The following is an 11,251-nucleotide window of genomic DNA, read 5'->3' on the forward strand; positions in this document are numbered from 1 at the left end:
CCAAGTAACAGAACATATTCGCAGGTTCTGGAGATTAGGACTTGGATATCTTTGGGGACCCATTCTTTTATTTTTTATTATTTTTATTATTATTATTATTTTATTGCATTTTAGGTTCTGGGGTACATGTGAAGAACATGCAAGATTGTTGCATAGGTACACACGTGGCAGTGTGGTTTGCTGCCTTCTTCCCCATCACCTCTATCTGGCATTTCTCCCCATGCTCTCTCTCCCCAACTCCCCTCCCCCCCACCCCGTCCCTCCCCTATTTCCCCCAATTACAGTCAATTAATGGGTGTCTGCATTATAATGCTTACTCTAAAGAAGATATTTATCTTTTAAAATTTGGTTAGGAATCAAAGTATTTACTTTCTCTTAGACAAATTAACCCCAGCCAGGTCAGAACTCGTAAAGTAAATTCAAATGAGAAACTTTCCAGGGCAACTCCTCAAATGTGTTTTTGAACAAGTCTAGACTAGAGCATTGAGAAAATACAACAGCTCTTAGGGCAAAAGAAGTTTTCAAGGTAATTTCTTTCTAGCCCGTGGTTTTCTTTCTTCACAGGTGGTGTAAATAAGTCAGCACAAGAATGGAGTAATGGCACGTGTGGTTAGTATTCTCCCAACCTACTGAAAGCTGACAAGCCCTAAAAACTGTTTTCCATCTTTATTTCCAGTAAAGGAATTATGTAGCTAGCTTGCTTTGCAGTTCTGACTTTTCCAAATTTTGTGAGTTTCTGCCACCAGACATAGAAAATAACCACAGCTGTGCCCAGTTCTTCAGGTGGCTGCCAGTCCCCCCGTGCCTGCTCCCTGTCCCTGCCTGCCTTCCCGCTGATGATGACTGACATTCTGGGATGGAGGAGCAGGTGTGTGGTATCTGCCCTCAGCGTGTTGAAGCATGACTTGAAGGAGGAAATTTGAATTTTTCTTACTTTCTAGAAGAGAGGAGTACCAAAGAGATGACAGATTCCCATAGGAAATGCACACACCTGTTGGTTTTTTCATTTGTTTGTTTTTGGATTTGGTGCTCTGGGCAGTTTCAGAAAACAAACCCCGGAGTGAAACTATCAATGTGAGAATGCCTTTGTGCCCTTCACCTTTATTCTGTAAAGCTAAATAGCACTTTCTGACCAGGTGCAGGAGAATTTTTCCCCCAAGTTTTCTAAACTCAGAACTAATTTTTATTGTCTTTTTGGGCAATAATTCGTTGTTTTAAAATCATGTTTGGATAACATTATCTGGGAGATAACATTATCAATTTTTAAACACGATATTTTGGTTTATAACCTTTAGAAAACCTAAAGTATTTTGGACAACGATGTATTGAAATAAGATTTAGATATGAACATATAAATTGTGTTTGTGGATGATGAAAATGTAGCCTACCAAGAAATTAGCCTCATTAAGTAAGAGAGCTACTTATCTGATACTTTTACCCACTTTAGGCCTAGGTACAGCGGTGTGCTAGTAAATTTGTAACAAAAGGCTCTCCAGGGGAAGAAAAGCCCAGATTTTCAGTATTTGCCAATTTACATGATATTAAAAGTACTCACACCAGGGCCAGTTTTAAGCAATCCTCCTGAAGTCCCTGAAGACAGGGTTGAAAAGCAGCTTGCACAGTTGATTCTTCTGAGCTGGTCCGAGCTGGCTCCAACACACTACTGCCTATGTAAGTATCTATAAATAATACAACTTAGAGGATTCATAAGGATAACAACGGGATATATTCAGAATGATTGAATGCTGACTCAGAAAGGAAAACCATACAATTTTGCTATACCCTAAACCATAAGAGTATATCATAGGATCTCTGACCAAGAATATAATTGTTGACCTCAGATGGTCCTGATTCTTCCTTTTTTAGCTTCTGGGAACTTCTTTTTTGTATCCTGTCCTTGTTATGCTGAGGGTCTGCATCTTGCCTCTGAGAATTTTAGTAAAATCACAGACAGGTCTGAATTCTTATTTATACATTTGACACTAAGTATATGGAGGCTTTCCCGATTGTTCTGTGTGAAGGCCTTGAGCTTTTTCCAGGGTCAGCTGAAAATACTAGATGCCTCTTTGTGTGGAAATTTCCTAAGACTACAGCTCTTAACTCTCTGACCTGAGTAGTATGTGTGTGAATTTTCCATCAAGTTGTATTCTCTGCATTTTCTCTGCTGTACGGTGGCAAGTGATTGTTGTAATGTACACGATCCCCTGTCAGCCCCCAACCCCCAGCCTCAGTACTGCTCCTGAGCTCGGGAAGAAAACCCCTTGCTCTGGGCTTCTACATTTGAGATTTGACTCTGGATATCTGTTGGCTATGCCCCTTTCCACTAAGTCTGTGTACCCTACTTCTAAGACTATTGTCTGGATTCTGGAGACTCCAGAATTCTCTGCCTGAAAGGCTCTGAACCTATCGGACGTGCAGTGGCCTCTTTGCCTTATCCATTCTCCAAAGGGTATACTGTGAAAAATCCCAAGATTTTGATTAAAAACAGCTAGTTTGTGTTTTTTTGTTTTAGTTTTAGTTTTGTGAGGGTGGTTGTGGATCAAACTACACGTAAAGGCCACCATGGATGTTCACACAGCTCTCATGCTTGCTGTGCAGATGATATGGAGCCAATAGCAAGAATATTAAGGGATCCAGCAAAGTCAGAAGGCCTGGGGCTAATGGCTTAGTCTCCCTTACCTGCTGCCACATTTCAGTGTGGACCTTTGAAGACTGCAAGCATCCTGAATTTGAACCATCCTTTGTAGTGAAGGATGGGATGTATTTCATTTAAGAGTTTGTTGGCTTAATTTAAACTTCTAAATATCTAGACAGATGGTATATGGAACTCCATTTATACTCTTGCACCAGACTCTGCAACTACTGGGCAGGCCTTCCCAAAACAGTTTTTTTTTTTAATTTTTTATTTAAATATCTTCTTTTCTCCTTCAGATGTAGAGAGTCTAGATAAGTAAGGATTAGGTTTTTAAGAGGGAAAAGTCCCAGAGAAAGTATCATGAGCATGAGAATAAGTCTATCAAATAATAGGTAGCTAATGACCCAATGTAATTGCCGGAGAGAATGTGGTGAATCTAGCCCTTGAAGCTGCTAAGAGGACAAAGACTGATGCTGAGACCAGTCACAGGTCTGGCAATGGCAACTGTCTGGTCTCGTGGACAGGAATACAGACTGAGTTAAACTGAGATCTACTTGTCTCTCCTCTCTTATTTCCTAACTCTCCCCTACATGCCCATCACTTTCCTCCTTGTGTGTTCAAGAGACCTAATAACTGTCGTTGGGAAGGAGTTGCAGGTGCCTCAGAGTTCTGCACTCTCCTGCAAGTGCTGTGTCACCTTAGTCTTATCTCTTTGACCACGGCCAGTGTGCAATTTGCTGAAGTGAACCAATGAGCATTTTAAACCCCATTGGGTAGGAAGAGTCATTTGCTGCTTGGACTCTGGACTGAAAACAAACCTTCTCATTGCGCAGCACTGTGGTCCTTTCCATGCCCTGTCATTAATCTCCTTTCCCAACTGCCCAGCTGCTGTGACTCTAGCACATGACAATATAATTTCTCCTACTCACTATTATGCAGGCTACATATATGAACAGACCATTTCCTGAGGGCTTTTTTCAGCAAAATCAATATCAATGTGAGAATTCAATGACACTCTAGACTGGTGTCATTTTATATACTAAACAAAATAGTACTATAAAAATTCAACATAGTCTTAAGAAGGTCCTAGTTAGTGCACATGTAATAACAATGCTCAAGTTTCAATGGCAATTCTGGCAGGAAGGATATTCTGGTATCTTCTAATTAGTACAAAAAATACTAAGATAAATATTTCTGTGAACTTACTTGGGAAAATAAAAAACTATCAATTAGCCAGGATTTGGGGAGCATCTGAGAACTATGAGGTTTGCAGTAAACATATGACTGGACTCCTGCCTTCAGATGGATGCTATCATAAAATATGTTACCAGCTGGGTAGAGATAAATCTAACACACCAAAAACTAGAGTAGAAAATAAAAACAGGCCTGGCGTGGTGGCTCACGCCTGTCATCCCAGGACTTTAGGAGGCCAAGGCAGGTGGATCACCTGAGGTTGGGAGTTTGAGACCAGCGTGACCAACATAGAGAAACCCCGTCTCTATTAAAAATACAAAATTAGCCAGGCAAGGTGGTGCATGCCTGTAAACCCAGCTACTTGGGAGGCTGACCCGGGAGATGGAGGTTATGATGAGCCGAGATTGCACCATTGCACTGCAGCCTGGGCAACAAGAACAAAACTCCATCTCAAAAAAATAAAAAAATAAATAATAAATCACCTTGCTGCTACTGCTGCCACTCCAAGGACCAGGTTTTTGACCACAAGTAGTACTGACTCTCTGACTGCTATAGGCTATTGAGACAAGGAGGAAATCCATGAAGGGGAGTTAGGGAAAACTTCCTGAAAACAAGAAGTCTTGAGCTGTGCTTTAGGAAGATGTGCAGTGGAAGGAGGAGATTTCCAGGGAATGGGGACATTATAAATATTTGTCAGCTTGACTGTGCCACAGGGCACCTAGATATTTGGGCAGACACTTCTGGTTATACCTATAAGGGTGTTTGGAAGAGATTGACATTGTGTAGGCTGAGTAAAGCAGATTGCCCTCCCTAATGTAAGTGGGTTTCATCCAATCAGATGAAGGCCTGAACAGAACAGAAAGGCTATCTCTCCCCTAAGAGAGAATTCTTTTTGTCTGGTGGCCTTTGAACTGGGACACGGTGCTTTTTCCTGCCTTCACACACATCAGTTCTTCCTGGGTCTTGAGCCTGCTGGCCTTTGGGGTAGACCTACATCATCAATATCCTGGTTGTCAGGCCTTTGTACTTGGGGTGGAACTAAACCGTCACCAGCTTGCCAACTCATCTTGCAAATTTTGGGACTTGCCAGCCTCCCTTAATTGCATTGCCAATACCTTGTAATTAATCTCTTCATATATGTGTGACCACATCCTATTACTTATGTTCTTTTGGAGGACTCTTACTACTACATTAAGTAAAGACATGTAACATTTGCAAGACAATGCAAAGTTTGACTTGACCAAATTAGAAAGAAGGTGTTGTGGGGAAATTTAAGGTAGTTGATTTGATAGAGTCAGAGACGAAGGAGAGTTGAGATGCATTTAGATTGGTGATACAATTAAAATACTCACTCCTAAGGTCATCACTGTCTCACTAGTCAGTGTTATCCTGTTTTCCACCGAGCCTGAATTTGACTGAGGATTTTGTCTCTATTATCGTATCCCAAACATTCCCTAACAGTCATTTGGAGTAGGTGCATAGGTGCACTATTAAACCTTTTGCAAATCATGTAGGGACCTAGTTAAAATGCAGGTTATGATTAGTAGACCCAGGGTAGAACCTGAGTTCTTCTGCTACTCCAAGGACCAGGTTTTTGCGTAAGAAACATCCCTGTATAGTTAATGATTTGAATCAGCGAGCCACTGAAGAAATACTACCTGGCCTCTGAAGGAATAAGGGCTGGTCCAAGAAAAAAGACAGTACATTCTGGAGTTTTTTGAATTGTACAGTGCATATTACTTCACAAATATTGTCCTGGGAATGCATTGTCAAGGATTTGCAACATCAAAGAAAAAAATAAAAAGGAAATCAATATTCATCCAGAATATGTCATTTGAGGTGAGCATCATGAGTTTGTCAGAGACCATTTGAACCGTCATTTTGCTAATATTAAAAGAGATGGCATTTTAAAATTTGAACTCTGAGAAGCATTTGCTAGAATCATTTATAAAATGGCAATATTAGCCATAATTGGCCTGGGCAAAAACTTGATAGAAGGAGATGGAGAGATTAAGTAATTCAATCAGAACCTTTCAATTAGGTTTTCTCAGGGGAACGAGGGAGCATGGTGGTGGAAACTTTAAGGAAACCAAGTGGCAAACCTTCTGAAAGCAAGGACTTGGATTTTCCAGTCAAGACATTTGCCAGAAAAGAAAAAAGCACAAGTGAAGAGATGGATTAAGAACCTCAGACTTAGACTATACCAGGCATCCCCAAACTACGGTCCACGGGCCGCATGCAGCCCCCTGAGGCCATTTATCCGGCCCCCCGCCACACTCCAGGAAGGGGCACCTCTCACTGGTGGTCAGTGAGAGGAGCACAGTATGTGGCGGCCCTCCAACGGTCTGAGGGACAGTGAACTGGCCCCCTCTGTAAAAAGTCTGGGGACGCCTGGACTATACCTTAGTCTTTCCATGGCATCTCAAGCTGCCAGGACTCTTGTTCCTTCTGATTTATGCCTTTTCTGTCGCTTCACTCAGCTAGTGAGACCCACTCTTCCACCAAGGCTCACCACATCACTTCCAAGAAAATGTGGGCTAGGTGGGTGCCAGTCCCAATCTGAATTCCCCCATCCAGGGCTCTCCTTATCAAAACACTTAGCAAATTGTATTAAACTGTTTTACTATTTTCCCTTCTCTGACTCTACTTGAAGCTACTTGAAAACAATTATGGGTCACATATTTATTTCTATTCATTCATTCATTCATTTGTGATCACTTATTTATTAAGCGACCTACTAGATGCCTGGCCATGATGATGCAGTGAAAATAAGATACAGTCCATGTCCTTAATGAGTTTTGTGTGTGAGCACTGGTGCATGGGTGAGTTCTGGGCAACGATATCAAAGAGGGATAAGTGCTTTGTTAGGGTTAAGGACAATGACTAAGGGTCATCATGTGACAAGCATGGAACTTTGGCCATGGTAGTCTTGGGAAGCTTTCAGTAGGCAGATATAAAATGCTAAATATAGTAAGTGGAAAACCAATTTCTACTGTGTTTATCAACATTCTTAAACTGTCCATATGCTTTGGACACTTCTCTGTATATATACCTCGTCAAACAAACAGATATGATGGGTGCTGTTTTTGAGCATAATAAGAGATGGGGTAGTCTCAGCTGACTTAGTATGTTGGCTCTAGGAGAGGCAGCCCCACACCTGGCCTGGTAACTGTCACTCCTCAGTGAATGGCTGGATCTGTGTTCAATTGATCTAATCAATTCAAACTTCAAGCTGCTAACCATTTCAACTCCAAGTGGCCAGATAATTGAGACCTAAGTGAATTTTACTTGAATGGTTTAAAAAAAAATTCTTTAGAGTTTATCTTAAAATATACGCTTAGCCTAACCCAGAAACACAGCTTCTTATCTATTTTTAGTACCTGGAAAGAGAGCCTTTGACAACCTCTCATTGACTCTAACAACATACTAGAAGACAGACTTTGAAAAAGTTCAAGTAAAAAAGAGTTAAACTTTCAGGTTTTTTTTTTCCAGTGATAATAACTCAGAATGAAAGGGTTTAGAAGAAATGGAGAATAAAAGAGAGAATTCTTTTGTTTTTACTATGTGTAGTTACTTTGTATAGTATCTATTATGACATGGTGTTTAAATTCTGGTAATTTTTTTTTCATCTAGAAAAGTTGATCATACACTAAAAATGTTCATTTTTTTTAGAACTCACATTCTCAGGAAATATTTTGTCTCATTTAGAATGTAAAGAGTGTAAAAGCATTTAAGATTTTCAGTAAAAAAGAAAGGACATTGTACTATAGCAGGTAATGCTTTTTCTTTGCGAGCAACAGAGAGAAACTGGCTAACTTAAAGAAAAGTAGGATTTAGTGGAAGAATGTGGAGTAGCTTCAATACCTAAGAAATAGAAGCACAACCAGACCTCCAGGGAGACAGATGCAGACCAGTGGCGGGGATCTGGTGAAGAAATATAGACAATCTCTTTGGAAAGATATAATTAAAAAAAAAAAAAACTTAGCTCCAACCATGTTCTGTTCTTGGGCCAAATCCTGGGGCTTCTATCTGATCTGTCTTGGCAAGTAAGAGTAGGGATGGTGAGGAAGTGTCAACTCACCCCTTTGCGCATTGATTCATAGTTTGACAGTTCCATGAAAATGGTTCATGATGGCGATAGGCAGATCCCCAGACAATCAGAGGGGCACTCTCAAAACAAGGGAAGGGGACACTGGACTGGCAAAAAGCAGCGAATGTTCACCACAGGCATTTTTGTTCTTTCAAGGGAAAAAGCTTTCTCTCCAAGTTAGTCCATCTGATCTAGCGTTGCTGACATCTTTCTGCATACCTGCGTCAGGGGTTAAAATACTATCCAGTTTTAATTAAAGATCATGGCACACTTTATTATTGAAACATCAGTAGCAATTTTAGAAGTCATAACTTCATTGTAAGTCATTTTGCAATTTTACAATGAGTTATTGAATAGAAATGCAGCTTATTTTAAGTAGATACTACCTTGATCATCTCACTTTTTAGGATGATCACATAAACACCATTTTTTTATATAAAAGCATCTAATGTATATTATTTATCCCATGTGCAACATTAACATCAAACATCATGAAAAAGTCATGTTCTTTTTTACCTTATGAAATGTAAGATTTTTGATTTTTTGCTTCAGGGGTTGTTGAATCCATTCAATTTTCACTTTATTTAATTCACAAATGCTCAATTATTATTTTAACCATAACCTGGATTTGCCTTACCTTATTTTCCCCCTAGTATTCAGTGATGTGGAGAGAGGTAAAGAATATGTCAGATGTTAAATATAATTAATGTTAAAAACAGATCTGATGAATCAGGGTGTTCCTTCTGAAGAGAATGACTCAACAAAGTCTTGCCGGTCATAATTACTAAAAATTAGTCATTCTGTGAGATCTTTTTGCTGATACTAATAGATGAAACACCTTTGAGGGAAACCCTTCTGAAAATGCTGCACTGTGACCTCAGAGAAACATGCCTTTCCAGACATTATACTAGTTATCAATTCATTCAAGAGAATGTGAGCAAAGTTTTCTTAGAATTTGAATATCACTGAAAAGTGTATTTATGAATGCATTTCTTTTCCTAGGCAAGTTCTGGGTAAGTGATCTTTGCTCTGTACTTTGCATTCCGTGAATTACTTAAGACTAAAGACTTAAATCTGTAAATCTCAGTTTTTCAGTCTATATGAGGGGGACAATATTAGTGCCTACCACTTAGGGCTATGTTGAATGTTAACTGAAGCAAAGCATGTCAAACTTAGTATAGTACTGGACACATACCAGAAGCTAAGATAATATTAGTTAATCTAATTCTTATGAAACAATTTTGCAATGATTGAAGATTCCACTGATTTTCCCAGCATATTTGGGAAGACTCTTTAATTTCATCACACCAGTGGATTTTATCTGCTTTCCAGTTTATGTTGCAACTCTTCTTCCCTAACACTGTCAAGTTCCTTTTCCAAGTTATGTGTGCAATCGGCTAGATCCTTCCTTCTCAGCTTTTCATAAGGGAATGAACAGGCACAGACTTCTCATGGCCAGGCCTCAGGGTGCCAAGAAGATAGGCCAATTCCCTTGACATTTCTCCCTGTTCCTCAGAGGCATCTGCTTCCCATTTCTGCCTCATCACCTTTAGAAAAATCCTCTTTTGTTCTCACGGTTGCCGATGAAGACTGTTGTCATTATGCCAGAAGATGTACTGGCATGCCCAGTGATCATGGGCTCCACAGATAGGACTTGGAGTCCTCACTAATGAAATTCCCACTTATCTGGACAAAGTAATAACAGGAAAGATGTCCTCTCAAAGAATACTTTGAAAAATAATAAATTCTAGAGAATCATGAATTCTTAGCATATGATACATCTCATATGAAAGAAAACATTGAGATATTCCTATGGACATTTTTTCTATTAAAGCATTATTTGAACTATGTCTTTTTTATGGTATTTATTTCCTTATTATCTTAGACATAAACCTAAGTTTGCAGGGAAGCACTCATGTTTGAAAGGAGATGTTCTTAAATTCATATTTTACATATGTCAGTTGTCACAACGTAAGATCCCACCTTTATTCAATAGTGCTTAAGGGATCATGGAGGAAGATTTTATTGATGGTTTTTTTTTTGGTTGTTTCTTTTTTTATTTTTGTATTGATGGTTTTTTAAGTATAAAAGGGAAAGGCCAGGCACGGTGGCTCATGCCTGTAATCTTAACACTTTGGGAGGCAGAAGCAAGTGGATTGCCTGAGCTCAGGAGTTTGAGACCAGCCTGGGCAGCATGGTGAAACCCCATCTCTACTTAGATACAAAAAAGTTAGCCAGGCATGGTGGTGTCCACCTGTAGCCCAGCTACCTGAGAGGCTGAGGCAGGAGAATTGCTTAAACTGGGAGCCAGAGGTTGCAGTGAGGTGAGATCGTGCCACTGCACTTCAGCCGGATGACAGAATGAGATTCTGTCTCCCCTCCCAAAAAAAAAAAAAAGTATCCAGAGGACAGTTGTTTTACCAGAAAAGAAGAAACAAGAAAGCCAATTTTTGGAAATTGTTTAACTGGTATGTGTTGAGTTCCTATACCATATTAGATACATTTGAACATTCTTTCATTGAGTTCTTAAAAAAATATGAATTAGGTATTATTTTCATCTCCATCACACAGATAAGGAAACTAAGATTTAGAGAGTATAGGTTACTTGCCCAAGGTCACAAACTACTGGGTAACAGGAACATGAATTGAATCAAACTCTTTTCATATCTAAATTCAGTGCACTTAATTTCTGTGTCATGCTATCACACTTCCTCTCCATGAAAGTTAACTTCTCTTTTAATATTAGGTTTTATAGGTGGTCCTACTAATTACGTTTGTGAAGTTTTGTTTTATTTTCCCTTCACCACGGGCCACAGATCAGCATTCTCATGTTATGAATGATTTAGCTTCGGATTACTCTTCTCCAAATGGAGGGAGTAGGCAAACCTCAAGCTAAAGGCAGGGTTGAAATATAAAAGTCTCTGCTCCCCAAGAGTCCAGTAAAACCTCCTCCCAGGAGTGCTGTGGCCTCTTGGCGCCACTCCAGGCCCAGCCTGCCTGCAGGACTGGCTTGCTCCATCTTGCCGGTTCTCAATGGAGAACTCTTTGTTTTGGACCCTGTTCTTGTATTCTGCTCAGTGGACTTGAAAATTGGAAGTTTCCTTGCTTCCTGGTCCTTCCTGTGCCTGGGAAACAGACTTGGAATTCTTCTTTTCTTCTCTTCATTCAGCGAAAGGACAACCTCACCAGTTACCATTGCTTGTATTAATTCTTGGAACCCAGCCTGGGCCAACAGTTAGGCCCCCTGAGAAAAGAAGCTTAACTTCATTTGCCTATTCCTTCCCTCAATAGATTAAGAAATGAAGAGGAAAAAGTCCTTCTTAAGATATGCT

The 11,251-nt window shown here is 39.9% G+C and overlaps 1 protein-coding gene across 9 annotated transcripts in view; it reads left to right on the forward strand.

Annotated features, from left to right (window-relative positions):
- Nucleotides 1-609, forward strand: part of IKZF2 (IKAROS family zinc finger 2) — a 229,016-nt gene extending 228,407 nt beyond the window's left edge. For all 9 annotated transcript variants that reach the window (XM_039470175.2, XM_003925578.3, XM_074399069.1 and 6 more), the window contains one exon: nucleotides 565-609. The gene's annotated coding sequence lies outside the window, so the exon portion shown is untranslated. The remainder of the gene's footprint in view (nucleotides 1-564) is intronic.
- The last annotated feature ends 10,642 nt before the right edge of the window (nucleotides 610-11,251 follow it).

This window comes from Saimiri boliviensis, chromosome 5, assembly GCF_048565385.1.
Source record: "Saimiri boliviensis isolate mSaiBol1 chromosome 5, mSaiBol1.pri, whole genome shotgun sequence".
NCBI lineage: Eukaryota > Metazoa > Chordata > Mammalia > Primates > Cebidae > Saimiri > Saimiri boliviensis.